The sequence below is a fragment of the Populus euphratica genome, unplaced genomic scaffold, assembly GCF_000495115.2.
Source record: "Populus euphratica unplaced genomic scaffold, PopEup_1.0 scaffold1031.1, whole genome shotgun sequence".
Taxonomy (NCBI): Eukaryota; Viridiplantae; Streptophyta; class Magnoliopsida; order Malpighiales; family Salicaceae; genus Populus; species Populus euphratica.
Window position 1 is genome coordinate 68,580 of NW_011500894.1, and position 9,356 is coordinate 77,935.

Genomic DNA, 9,356 nt, shown 5'->3' on the forward strand with positions numbered 1-9,356 from the left:
ATTTTGCTGCCTTTTCATTTAAATGAAACGGCGTGTTTTGAACAAAATAGTGTCGTTTCATACATTGTTTTTTTTTTTTTAAAAAGAAGGGCCAAAATGGTGCCATTTTGATCGGCACCATCATCTTCATCCCCTAGACACGCAGAGAATAGGGGAAGAAAAGTTTGTTTTTCACTGACTTCCCTCCCCATGATGACTTCAAAAAGACACCGACACAACCCACTTTCCATATGTTGAATGGATGGTGGAGGGGTGGCAGCACAGGGACTGCCCCAGCCATGTCCCCCCTGTCTTTCGCTTATAAAATCAAGGGAGGACCAACAACCAATGGAGAAGAAAAAAAGAAGAGAAAAAACAGACCGACCCGAAAGGAAAAAGGGAGGGGAGAGAGAGAGAGAGAGACATAATAGAGGAGATGGAAGAGAGAATAGAAGAGGGAAGAGAGAGAATAGAAGAAGAAACAGAGAAGAAAAAAAATAGAGGAGAGAGAAAGAACGTCATTGAAGCCGCCACCATTTCACCGCTGGCACCTCTACCATCGTAAACACCACCGTGAGCCTCCACAACAACCATCACAAGTCAGTTCCCATGTCTCTCTCTTCTTCCTTCTTCTCCTTCTCCGACCATGGCCCCATAGCCTTATGTTTATTTTGCATGTAGAACATGAGCTTGTTCAACCGTAAAATGAACATAATTAGCTGGTTACTGTGCACAGCATAGTAACCAGCCAATTATAGTATAATGGGCTAGCCCTGACCCATTTTGAATGTTGGGCGGTGCCGAAACATTTTGTTTTTAGCCGGTGCTAGCTCGTTTCATTTCGTTCTAGGCCAGTGCTGACCTGTTTTATTTCGTTCTAGGCCGGTGCTAGCCCATTATTTTTACGGCCCAATATCGACCCATTTTCATTCTAGGCCGGTGCTAGCCCATTATTTTTATGCTGGGCCGTGCTGGCCCATTCCAAATAAATACACCATAAAAATACAAACCTAGTATTAAAATATCCAGTTTTCGTCAAAACTTTTAAAAATAAAAAAAAAAATATTTTTGTGTATACAGCCAAGTGTCTCAAAGCTAAAAAATCATAGAGTTTTTTTCATACACTAAAAAAAATATTTTAGCATGCATTTTGACTTTAAAAACCAATTTATTAAAGTCAAGAGAACATCGATCAAAATTTCAAAAACAAAAAGAAATTTATTTTATTCGTCTTTTATTACCTGGGGTATGACATTACACGTAATGCATATTCTGGATATTTAATTCTTTTTTAATAATAGAACAGTTTGGTTTAACCGCATTAAAGATAAAAACCTCCTTATTGAGGAGGGCTTGTCTTGAGGCTTAGACAGGCCAACAATTAGAAACCACAACATGATTTTAACTTTTATCGGACAAAACAATACAACCTACCTTAGGTAGGGCGTATTTGGGGTGTTAATACCTTTCCTTTATGCAACCAGTCTCTGTACCCGATCTCTGAGACCAGTTAGGGTTCCTAGTGACTAGAACACTTGGTGGCAACTCCCATTCAAATTTTTTACTGATAAGAGACAAAAATTCCTTATCTCTTTATATTTTGTCATACACCACATTCTATTTTTCCTGGATAGTGGACGATCACCGCACATATGCGACAAGAGACACTTGACAAAGCTCACAAATCAAGGAAGAAACATTCTCGAGAATCAGAAATGATACAAAAATTTCCCAACTTGTTTATAAACTCAGGTATATCACCCAAATTTTAAGGATGAAATTTCTTATAAAGAAGGGAGAATGTAAATCCTAGTTGAAAATTAAGCAGAAAAGTAATCTAGATGCTTATAGAATAGATTTATCAGAAGTACCAAATAAGCATTAGAACAAACCAAGTACGAAAAATAAATACAGAAAAGTGAATAAAATATTAGTGGGAGTGAGTTATATGAAAATAAAATTATCAATATATATATAAACGAAATTCGAATTCACCTGGGTAAAAAGTTAATATACACACAAATAATTGTGCATGTGTGTGTGCACGAGCAAGAATAAAAAAGAGAGAAAAAGAAAGAGGGGAAACTATCATTTACATGTCCCGAAGAAAAAAAGGTAAAGGAAATAGAAAATCTTAACAATAGATCTTAAGGGAACATTAACCATGCTGAGTGAGTATTAATTGGAAGGGAGGAAATTCTAGAAAAGGAGAAGAGAAATACGGCCAAGAAAGATTAAAGAAGAAGATGAGTTGAAAACTTGAATTAGATAGTGTTTAGAGTTTAATTACTTGCTTGATAAGACATTTTAAAGATTTTTGATTTAATTTTTAATGGCTTAAAGTCCTTAAATGATTGAATTTTTGAAATTTGAAAAGTTAAGGTTCTTGAATGAATTGAGGGGAAAATAAAAATTTATTGTAAATTATCACGGGGAATAATGTGAAAGTTAGAGTAAAGTAATTAAATTATTGTAGCTGAAATAAAAAAAAAAATTAATAATTAAATAGAGCTAGTGATCAACCAATGATGAAAGTCTTTTAATCTTGTTTTATGCTACTTTGTTAATGTTTTATACTCCATTATGTGAATTGATAAATAATGTATGTAGTAGAACTATTTTTTTTTAATATCTCTTTAAAATTTCTTAAATTTCATGGAGATATCTGATGAGGAATATAGTTGATTGGTGGTCCATATTAGATTTTGTATATAATGAATTTATGAGACGTTAATAATTCATTAGAAATGTTAAATTGGTTGTTAACATTTTAGGTCTAAGATAATAATAGATCAAACAGTAATAGTTTATATCTAAAATAATAACAATTAAGGTTTAAGACAATAACAGATCAAATAGTAATAATTGATATCTTAGAGAGTAATTCATTGAATTTTTGAAATTTAAAAAGTTAGGGTTATTGAATGAATTTGAGGGGAGGGGGGTGGGATAATTATTTTTTTTAATTGTCAGGGGATGGGGGTGAAAGTTAGAATAAAGTGATTAAATTTTTGTTATTAAAGTAAAAAAAAAATTGATAATTAAATGGAGCTAGTGGTCGGTCAATAATGAGAATATTTCTTTCAATCTTGTTTAATACTACTATGTTAATGTTTTATATTCTATGATATTAATTGATGAATAACGTAGGCTGTAGAAGAACAGATGGGAGATGGCCGTCAACGACAAATGCATTGCTCGATGATTCTCAATTCTGTAATGAAAGTGAAGGAAACATGGACAAAATCTGTGTTCAATCAGGTGTTGATGAGATGGAGATCATGACACATGATCATGATTCTGCTGTGATTAGTCTATCAGAACTAACTTCTTGATGATGAGTATTTATTAATTTCCTGAAATTAATGATGGCAGATTTCTAAGCCTTAGGCAGATTTCTTCTAATTTGGATTAGTCTAGTCTAGTTTCCTGCTCATCAGTCAAGATTCTTTGGAAGATCATGAATCTTTTGCTTCCATAAATTTTGTGATTAGGATACAGTCAATATCACCAAAAGAAAAAACTGTAATGAAATTTTGATGTCTGCTGGTACTTCATTATAAGTTTTACGTATTGTTTACCAAAAAAAAAACTGTTTTTGTATTTAAAAAATAAAACAGTATTTTCCTATAAAAATAAAATAATTGTAAATTTTATCAAATATTTTTTCCTGTAGTGGTGCTGTAATAATGGTAAATTTATAATTTTCAGGTTATTTTTTTAAAATGTTTTTCTTATTATTTTTTATACTTGGATTATTTATCTTTATTTTTTTAATTATTTTTTAGTTTTTCTTTATTTTCTTTACATTTTTTTTTAAATATTATTTTTATATTTTTTATACTGTTAATTTTATTGTTGTACACTTCATCTATTTATATCATTCTTTTAGTTCTTATCTTTATTTTTTTAATTTGTTTTGTAATTTTGTTTATATTTTTTTGAAAAATTATTATATAAAGAATAAGAAAATTCTATTTTACTGTAACAATTGTAATATTGTTTTATTTTCTACTATGTTAAAAATTAACTTGAGATTTTACATGTTTTTATTAATGATCTTCACTATATATAAGCATAGATTTTTGTATTCATAGTTATATTTTTTATTTATAATTAGAATTAAAAAAAACATTTGAAAAACTTGAGATGTAAACCATTTTTTATTTTTTTAAATCTAATATAAAATATACATATTTCAATATTACACACACTTAATATATACACACATATATAACTCAAAAGTATTTTTACTGTGTGTCTATATAAACGTATATATTTTAAAATTAGTAAAGTTATTTTTTTTTCTTGGGGGCGCGGGGGGGGGGGGGGTCAATATTACACATACTTAATTCCATCACTTATCTTCTTTGTCCTTTTTGTTTAAAAACATTAAAAATTAGCTAAAATTTATCTTTGAGACAGAGACGAGAAAAACCCAATTGTGTCATAGAAGAAATAACAAAACACTACCTTAAGTTATGATTTTGAAAGGGGATTTCTAATTAGTTTTGTTCTTTGAAAAACAAATTACCATGTCAGATATTTTCTTGATTGGTTTGATGATAATGGATATTCCCTGATAAACTTGCATGTCAATGAAGATTAAATCCCTTTTTCAGTTGATCTTTAGAGCACATTGTATTCAGAAAACTTAATGAGTTCTTTCCTATAGTGAATTCCAAGAAGTATAAAGAAAGGAGCATAGCTCCTCGTAATGAATTTTTCGTTTGTGGATTTCTTGGCAAAATGTCTTTTTGATTGGTCAAATTAGGGTTTCCACTTATTGTTTTAGCTGTATAAATAAAATAAATTGCAAAATATACTAAAATATATAATAATCCACATTAACCTATTTTTTTTATTTAAAAGAAAAAAAGCATGGTACACTCCTCCCTGACCTCTTCAACAGTTCAACAACTGGAACCTTCAAAGTAAAAGCATCTCCAACAAAGAGCTAAATAAAGAGTCAAATTTAGAAACTTTTATTTTTAGCTTTTGTTTTTATTTTTATTTACTCCAACAACTTAGACAAATAAATAGCTAAAATAGTTATTCATCTTTTAAAGAGCCATTTCTACATTTCTTTGTAGAAATGGTAAAAGAAAATGATTGTTGGCCAACGATTATTTTTATAGTCATTAGTCAATAACTTTTTTTTTTTAAGCAGAAGGAAAGAAATTTGTAAATTTTAAAATCTTATATTATGTCTTACCCTTCTCTCAAATTTAAAAAAATAAGAATTAATTATTTTCCGGTTAATTAATAATATTGGTTGTGTTAATTAGCTGAAATTAAAAGATATGCTTGTTTAAAAGCTTTTCTATTTTATTTTTTAAATCTCTTGATTTTTTAGACTTTTTTTTGTTAATTTGATATTTGTGATTATTTTTATTTCTTTACCTAAATAAAGAGTCAAATTTAAAAACTTTTATTTTTAGCTTTTGTTTTTGTTTTTATTTACTCCAACAGCTTAGGCAAATGAATAGCTAAAATAGTTATTCATTCTTTAAAGGGTCATTTTTACATTTCTTTGTAGAAATGGCAAAAGAAAATGATTGTTGGCCAATGATTATTTTTATAGTCATTAGTCAATAATTTTTTTTTTAAAGAAAAAAAAAAGAAATTTGTAAATTTTAAAATCTTATATTATGCCTTATCCTTCTTTCAAATTTAGAAAAATAAGAATTAATTATTTTTCAGTTAATTAATAACATTGGTTGGATTAGTTAGCTGTAATTAAAATTTATGCTTGTTTAAAAACTTTTCTATTTTTTTTATATCTCTTGATTTTTTAGACCTTTTTTTGTTCATTTGATATTTGTGATTATTTTTATTTCTTTGTTATTTTATATTTTTGATATGGGTTAAAGAAGACAATTTTTATTAATGTTGTTATCTTTGACAAAATTGAGAGGAAGTAATAACGGTAGCTGATATTAATAAAAATATAGAGTGACATATTTAAAATGTATTTTTAATTGTCTCTTTTAATTTGAGGTCAATTATATTTTGTCTTGTTGAAAATGCAATTAAACTAGTATATCAATTCTTTTTTAGCTTTGAAAAATGATCAAATTGTAATGTTAGAACAAGTAAGAGGCAATGGTTATTATTAATTTAGATGTATGGAAACTACAAAAGTACTGGACATTGAATATAAGCTTCTTTTACACTCTCTTATAAGGTTTTAACTTGAATTCTTTTTTTATGTAGATTGATTCAAATTTTCCATACTTTTTTACCAACTTTCTTATGAGTAAGTCAAAAGATATTCTCTTTCAACCAAGTCATTCTAATCAATTAATTGATAACTTAACATACCAAATTTAAATGTCCATACAATAAAAAAATCACAAAGAAGTAAAAACTTCTCACTAGAGAAAGATTGTTTACTTATCTCTGTTTTCGATATGGGTTAAAGAAGACAATTTTTATTAATGTTGTTATCTTTGACTAAATTGAGAGGAAGTAATAACGGTAGCTGATATTGATAAAAATATAGAGTGACATATTTAAAATGTATTTTTAATTGTCTTTTTTAATTTGAGGTCAATTATATTTTGTCTTGTTGAAAATGCAATTAAACTAGTATATCAATTCTTTTTTAGCTTTGAAAAATGATCAAATTGTAATGTTAGAACAAGTAAGAGGCAATGGTTATTATTAATTTAGATGTATGGAAACTACAAAAGTACTGGACATTGAATATAAGCTTCTTTTACACTCTCTTATAAGGTTTTAACTTGAATTCTTTTTTTATGTAGATTGATTCAAATTTTCCATACTTTTTTACCAACTTTCTTATGAGTAAGTCAAAAGATATTCTCTTTCAACCAAGTGATTCTAATCAATTAATTGATAACTTAACATACCAAATTTAAATGTCCATACAATAAAAAAATCACAAAGAAGTAAAAACTTCTCACTAGAGAAAGATTGTTTACTTATCTCTACATGGCTAAATACAAGCAAGGATACAATTACAAGAGTTGAACAATAAACAAAACAGTTATGGGCTCGAGTACATGCTTACTTTGTAGAGAATGGAGGAATCTTGTATAATCATTTCTAAATAAGCATCTCAAGTAGATAGCAATAAAGAAATAGAGAAGTCATAAATTTGTTGGATTTGTTACTCAAATTCAAAATCGTCAGTAAAGTAGAATGACTAAAGAATCAAATGTAATTTTTATATTTATTTTCATGTTAAATTATTTAACATATATTTTAATATTATTTAATTTCTCTATTTTTTTACCAGAATGTTTCTCTAATTTTTTACTAGAATAATGATGCTCGATAAATATATATACTTTTTGCATTGGCAACAATTAGAATATTGTTGGGTTATCTTAAGAAAAGAACCTAAATGAAGATTTGAGCATGCAAGTCAATATCAAAGGTCAAACAAGAAACAAAAAAGTCATGTCAATTCAAGTCCAGCTTCATTAACTCTATCTACTTCTGATTCTGTTAGTTTAGGAAAACGTAGTGGACCGTTGATTTATCAAGATAAACCAATTAGTCAGGAGACTACAAAAGAATGATTGAAATGTAAACAAATAAAAGATAAAGTTAGGAAGGTAACTATAATAAATCTCTTACAACAATTCAGGGATACTCTAGTTGAAATTGAGGATCAGAAGAAATAAGACAGAAAAATTATGTTAGAGCAACAAGCTATGTTGATTCAATAAAGTCAAGAGAAACAAGAATTGAACAAGATTGAGAAAAAAGAACAAATTATAAAAATGAATATTTTTAAGTTGGATTCAATTTTTACAGTGTATTTTCAAAATAGAAAGTTAGAAATTATGCAAAAGAGGGGTTTTAATTTTTAATTAACTAGATTGATTTATTATTTAATGTAATGTATTTTTAATTAAATATGTAGAAATTTCTTTGTTAGTTTAAATATATTGTTATAAAAGTGGTATCAATTCATAATACTTTTTTGAAGTTCTTCTAATACTTAACAACAATAAGTAGGATTAAGGAACTTAAAAGATAACAACCATAATGGAAAAAATAAAATAAAAACTTGAAATTTATGATGACATAAGAAGTTTAAATTTAATGATTCTACTCATTGCTATATTATTCCCACAAATGTTCAACTAAATATTCTTGTAGTTGAGAGCTAGTTGTTTTATCCTTAATTCGATTATAAGTTTGAAGGAAATCATATAGTTCTGGTATTTCACCATGTGACACTGATATAAAAGAATTGACTTCACGTTTATGGTCAAATCCAAGGTTCATTGCTCCTTAATCCTCAATAATCATATTATATATTATTATGCAAGCTTTCATAACATTTGTAAGCATTTCTTCATCCCAGTATCGAATAAGTTCACGTACAATTGCAAAACGAGATTGGAGCACCCTAAATACTCGTTCCCCATCCTTTCTTACAGACTCTTGCTTACATATAAAATATTTTCTCTTTGCTCCTAATGGCCATGGGATTGCTTTAACAAAGGTTGATCAATTAGGATAAATCTCATTTGCTAAATATTATCCCATTGTATAATTGATAGGAGCAGTATGACCTTCAGCAAGTGTAACGAAGATATGTAATCGATCAAGAACATTAATATCATTTAATGATCCAGGCATTCCAAAAAAAGACATGTCATATTCAAAGATCTTGTGAAGCCACCGCCTCTGGAATTATAGTTGGTTTACGACAATGACTAGTATATATCTCATGCCATGTCATTAGGCATTTCTTCCATTTTCAATGCATATAGTCAATGCTCCCTAACATCCTTAGAAATCCATGCTGCCCTATAATTAATAATAATCGACAAATGTCAACCTCGTTTGGTGCTCTTAGATACCAATCACCAAAAGTTTTACGATTGCCTTGATAAAAGCTCCAAAACTTTCTATTGTAGTGGTTTCTCTAATTTGAAGATATTCATCAGTAAGATCTGCAGGAATACCATATGCAAGTATTTTGTGAGCTGCAGTTATCTTTTGAATACAAGATAAACCAAGAACACCAAGGGTATCTGTTTGTTGTTTGAAATATGGATTATGAGCTTCACTGTATTTACGATCTAAAGAAAAAAATGACGACTCATCCTAAATCTTCTTTAAAATTAACTTTAACTTCCTTTCTATTACGATTGACAATATTTTGATCAAGAATAGAGTCACGATACCTCATTATTTGCCCTTGATTATTTGATTCTTTTTTAGCAACCACAGCAATAGCAACTTGAAAATCAAAAGCATCATTAAAATTAAAATTAGAATGATTTATGATGAATTTTAATGAAATATAATAAAGATTGAAGAGAAGAAAATGATGAGAAAAAATATTAAGGTATATGAGAATATTTATAGATGGATTACTTTTTTAAATT